The 6,000-nt window shown below is 43.1% G+C and overlaps 1 protein-coding gene across 1 annotated transcript in view; it reads right to left on the minus strand.

Moving 5' to 3' along the window:
* Window positions 1–5,122, minus strand: part of TESK2 (testis-specific kinase 2) — a 138,880-nt gene extending 133,758 nt beyond the window's left edge. The window contains exon 1 of the mRNA XM_018043579.1: window positions 4,796–5,122. The gene's annotated coding sequence lies outside the window, so the exon portion shown is untranslated. The remainder of the gene's footprint in view (window positions 1–4,795) is intronic.

The following is a 6,000-nucleotide window of genomic DNA, read 5'->3' on the forward strand; positions in this document are numbered from 1 at the left end:
TTCGGCAATATATTTCATAGTTATAAATGCATACATCGTTTAACTTAGAAATCCCACTTTCTACAAAGTTATCCCACAAGTGGCCTTACACACATGTAAGATGGCAGGCATATGTTCGACAGTCTCTATCACAGAACTACTTATAATATCAAAAGACTAGAAGCAACACAATAAGGAACTATTTGACTAGAAATAAATTATGATACATCCATTCAATGAAATACTATGCAAAAAAAATTTTCTTTTAAAAAGCAGGAGTTCCCCAATGACCTAGTGGTTAGGAATCTGGGCTTTCACTGCCATGTCCCAGGTTCAATCCCTGGTTGAGGAACTGAGATGTGGCCAAAAAATAAACAAAGGGTAAGAGCAAAAACCGTAAAAATAAATTACATTTTAAAAATTAAAAAAGCAGAAACTATGTACTGAACTGGAAAGATCTCTAAGATATATTAAGTAAAAAAGTAGTTTGGGGGTAACAGTTTGAAGGTGCAGAACAGTGGGGACCATGGACTAACTTCTGCATGAAATGTAGAAAAAATTAGATTACATTCATATTTGTAAGCATTTGCCTAAAGAAAGTCTCCAAAAATGCAAAGAAACTAGTAAAAGCAGTCAGGAAGGGAGCATAGGAGGACTAGGCATAGGAGTGAGAATTTTGCTGCTTACATAAAATATATAAATGGGCAACTAACTATTTGAATGTATTACCTTTTCAAAAATTAATTTTTAAAAAAAGCTCAGAGCATACAAACTTTGCCTACAAGCATATAGTTAATTATAACAGGATGAATTACAATTTTTTCACACTGTCTTTCTGAAATTTTCAAGAATGTAAGATTTAAAAATTATCACAGGACTCCCCTGGTAGTACACTAGATAAGAATCTGCTAGCCAATTCAGGGGCACAGGTTCAATCCCAAGTCTAGGAACTAAGCCCATGCACTACAACTACTGAAGTCTGTGTGCCACCATAAGAGAAGCCACTGCAGTAAGTCCAAGCACCACAAGAAGAGTAGCCCCCAGCCACAGCAACTAGAGAAAGCCCGCGCAAACGTAAAAAAGACCCAGTGCAATCAAACATGAAAAAAAATAGTCACAAGTGAGACTTCCCTGGTGGTCCAGTGATTAAGATTCTGCATTTCCACTGCACAGGGAACTAGCATTCCATATGCCACATGGTGTGGCTATAAAATAATAATAATGATGATGAAGTTTTTTAAAATAAAAATAAAAATTATCACAAGTAAGTTTTTCTCTGAAACAACCACTCCCTCAACAAAAGTAACACCAGTGTGACCACACTGAAGTCATCTCCATATGATGACTTGGAAAATATATATAACAATGTGAGTCTAAAATATTCACCATCACCTACACTATTCAGTGCAATAATTGGGCTTCATTTCCTGGAAGACGAAATTCTCATAAAAGCCCTTATCATAGGTTTCAAATTCCAATACAACATTCATTTTGCAGAAAAATGAAATATACGACACAGGAATTATATTCGTAAAAACTTTCACATGGAGAAAGAATCATTAAAGCAAGTCAGCTTTCTACTCTAAATAAGCTGGAGGATGAGTACATATAAATATGAAAATGTGTAACTTTGGTTTTACAAATAAGTACAAAATGTTACTGGGGATAATGGGTTGGAGAGTCCTAGCCTAGCTTCTCAACATACACACTTTTAAACAGAATTAAACAGGCCTGAGTTCAATCCCTCAGTCGTGTCCGATTCTTTGCAACCCCATGGACTGCAGCATGCCAGGCCTAAAATATTCCAAATTACAAAAGACTGTTTGAGACCACCATCCCAAATATATATATACCTGCATGAGAGAATACATCATACATCGAGTGTATCAAGTATCTGAGGATCTCAACATTAATTCACATACAAGCACGCAAGTACATGTACCACCTAGTACTTCTTTTGAACAAGTGACAAGGAATGTCCAACTCAATTTTGGGTCCCTTAGGGCTTCCCTGGTGGCTCAGTGGGTAAAGCGTCTGCCTGCAATGCGGGAGACCCAGGTTGGATCCCTAGGTCAGGAAGATCCCCTGGAGAAGGAAATGGCAACCCACTCCAGTACTCTTGCCTGCAAAATCCCATGGCCTGAGAAGCCTGGTAGGCTACAGTCCATGGAGTCGCAAAGAGTCAGACACGACTGAGCGACTTTCCCTTTAATTATGAGCAGCCCCGCATATAGGACCCAGCATCTCCTCTGTTCCACTTCCTGCTTCATAGTGAGCAACTACGACATCCATATTGATGACATAATATCTGTCATGTCCCTTATCCTCCCACTAGTTCAATAATCTTTATTCCCCTTCAACAGCATTGAGACAGTTACATCTTATTTTTAGTTTTTACCTTGAAACTATATTTATATTGAACTCACAGCTTTCTCATTTTGTACCTCTTACAAAACCTAGTCTTCAACTACCTTTCTGATTATCTCCTTATTCTCCAAGTACACTAGCCCCAATGAACGTTTTAGTTCTTATAGCCCCAGCTTGGACCCTCAAAGTCCATCACATCTCCCACACTACCATTAGCAATGTAAAATTACTCTCCAATTTATCTTTCTTTCTTGTAAATTCCACTTCTGGATCCACTCAATCATCTTTTTTGCCCTCTTGCTCTTAGGCTGCTGAAGAAGCATAAAATCCATGGTGCTAGGCCCCATAATTATAAATATTACTGGACCTACATGTGGTTAGCAATTTTTTGTTTGTTTAATCCTTAATCCATCCCTCTTTCATGTTCCATTCAAGATTTCCAAGGCCATAAAACTCAAGCCAGAAACTCATAGTTCCTTCAGTCTTCGAAGATAATTGACTTCTCCACAGATAACTGAGCACAGCAGGAAAATAAGACCACCTTTAAACTCGCTCACTTTCTTTCCCTCCAACCACATCAGTATCCATACTTAATGTCTATTCTTGTGGTGTCAAAACATGAAATGCTCAACATATTAAAATTTCCCCTTATAAATAAAGTTTCCCTTCAACCTACAAAACTGTTTCACTCATACTAAGAAAAACACACATGTGCCATAGTGGAAAGAACACAGGTTTCAGAACTAGACTTTTTTCAAATTCTTGCCTATAGCCTTCCCAACTATAAAAGAGGGATACTGCTGATATTAAACAAGGCTGTTGTGATCTATAAAGCATCTTTATGATACGCAACCTATAGAATAACCCCAACAAAGGTGCTTCAATACTATCAGTTTTCCTTCACAACCACAGACAGTTGTTGAACAAGGAATTTTACTCACTGTTCCACATTTGTTTCTCAGTCCATCATGATCTGATTACTGCCATCCATCATTCCCACCATCAAGCTATCTAAAGTGTCTTTCAAAGAAAACAAGTGATCTCCTAATTACTAAATTCAGTGGTTTCTTCCTAATTCTCATTATACTGGTATCATACACTGATAGTTACCCTCTCCCTTCCTGGGATCCTTTCTTCCTTTGGCTTCCATCATAATGACACTCTGTTCTAGTTCTTGTCCCATTCTTTTAACCTCTCTTTCTCAGTCTACTACCCTACAAATAATGATATTCTTCCTGGTCCACAGCCCTTTTCATCTCTTCTTTCAGCATTACCATCCCATACTAAGGCTTCAAATATCCTGCATATATTCTTAGTTGACCCTCAAATATATGTATCCAGTTCCAAACTCTCTCCCAACTTTCAGACCCAAATTTCCACAATAATACCTGAAAAACACCTCAAACTAAACTTGTCCAAAACCAAATTCATTCCCTTCCCTCATAAATGCTCCTTTATTCTCTATTTCAATTAATATTACCAATCCATCCCATCAGTCACGTTAGAAATCTCCCACTAATTCTCTCCACTTTGTTTTGAGAGCACATGGAATTGCATGCCATTCTCTTCACTCTCCTCTGACCTGGATTAGCACATTACTTTCCAAACTACCTAGGCTGTCTGCCTCCAAGTCTTCACTTTGAATTCTTCCTCCATATTTTCACCAGAGATAATCAACCATACCAAACTCCTGCTTACAAAAGCTTTAAAAGCTCCCCATACCTACGGAATAAGGTCCAAATTATTTAGCAAGGTTCCCCACCCTGCCCAGAGGGATAAACTGACAGGTTTTTATTTTTAGATTCAACAAACCCGGTTTCACTTCTAGCTAAATCTGAATACTGGCTTAGTCCGGATTGTTCAAAGAAAAGGAGAAAAGGCAAAGGAGGGAAAAGGAGAGATTGGGATAAAAGGGATGACAGGGGAGGACTGAAAAGGAGCTAGTAGTGCCTGAGGGGAAGAAAGTATCTTTCGAGGGTCGGACATCCATTTCTGGATGAGGGAAGATTATGTTTGATAAAAGTTTGAGAGTCCAGATCTCCGTCCGAGCCGACAGGGTGAAGCTTAAGGTCTCAGACACAGGAGTTCTCCGAGGAAATGAAGGAGTCCTGAGTCTCTAAAGTGGGAAAAGTGCCTGAGAGGAGTCGGGGACTGGGTAACATTTATGAACGAACTTCTCATGGGTTCCGGGCCTCTGAAGAGGGCAGAGAGAAGGCGCGGGGGGAGGGGGGAGAGGGGGAGCTGTCCCGGGACCCTGAGAGAAGTGAAAAGAGTAGGGGAAGGGGCCGAGGAGTGTCCCCAGCCGCTGAGAGAAGGGCCTCCGGGAAGTGAAGGACTTCTGCCAGTGCTAAAACACCCGAGCACCAATGCTCCGGAGCCCAGGCGGTAGCAGCCGCGCGCGCGGGCCGGGTGCCCTGGGTTCGTGCCCCACGCGCTCTCTTGGCGTTACCTGAGGCGGGACTGAGCAGCGAGAGGGGTGCCTGCGCAGGCAGGAGGGGGAGGCGAAGGCAAAGAGGGAGCATAGTAGCCCTCACTGCTCGGAGGCGGCAGCGGCTCTTAGCCTGCGGAGGCGGTGGGGGTCCCTCTCGCAGAAGCCGGCGACTCGGCGGGGCCAGCGGCGGCGGAGGGCGAGGAGGCTACGGCCATGACCCCCCCAGTCGGGGTCGCTCCCTCCGCTTGTTCGGCGGGGCCAGGAGGATGATCCGGCCGGAGAAGCGAAGAGGGCAGCTGGGAGCGCCGCTAGGCTCCCTGGCCGCGAGCGACTGAAACGCCTGCCCCGCAGGGCAGGGGAGTTTGGGGCGGGGTCTAGTTAGCCCCGCCCCTCACCTCAAGCCCTCCCTCGGAACAGCCAATCAATCGCTAATCCTTGAAAAAAACGAGCTGGTGAAATTGCCCAATTAGCGCTAGGAATACCACGTGGTATGAGGGCGGGCACAATGGGCGTTCAGAGAAGCCAATCATCAGCCCAAAGCTCCAACTCTGGAGGACTAAGGGAGCCAATAGGAAGAAAGTAGAGGTAAAAACAGAAGAAGCAGTGTGTGGAAAAGGCGGAACCAAGGAGGAGGGAGGGAATACACCTGGGGGAAACCCAAGTCCAGGAGCCTCTCAGAGGGCGGGACAGTAAACACAAAATGGGCCAATCAAAATGCCAAACATATAAGCTCTTGGTAATTGATAAAGCCAACAGAAAATGGACTCGACTGGCGCGGCTTTTGGGTTGGACAAGAAACAGCTAAGTAAGAACTATCTGAGTAGGCAAAAGCTGTATGAACGCAGAGTCCGACAGGATCTCAGTGTAGTGTGGGGAGAGAACTGATGTGAACAAATATTAGCGACTTGAGATAGTAAGAGCAATGAATAGAAATGCTGAGCTAGTAACTCATCTAAACTAAGAGATTCGATTTGGTGAGGGCTTCTTGAAGGAGGGAACCCTTGAGCTGGCTTGAAAACAGGGCAAGGAATAGAATTTTGTTCAGCTGTTCAACAGGTACATATTTCCTCTTGTTTTCCCTATGCCTGAACCTCAAGCAGTCATAATCTCATGCCTGAGCAGATTGGAATAGGATGAGAGCTTCCAGGGGAAAAAAGCAGGTAAAGAAACAAAGGAGTATGGACCTTCTTGCACCAGTGCTCCCTAGGGTTGGAGACCTCCTT

This window comes from Capra hircus, chromosome 3 (genome assembly GCF_001704415.2).
Source record: "Capra hircus breed San Clemente chromosome 3, ASM170441v1, whole genome shotgun sequence".
NCBI lineage: Eukaryota > Metazoa > Chordata > Mammalia > Artiodactyla > Bovidae > Capra > Capra hircus.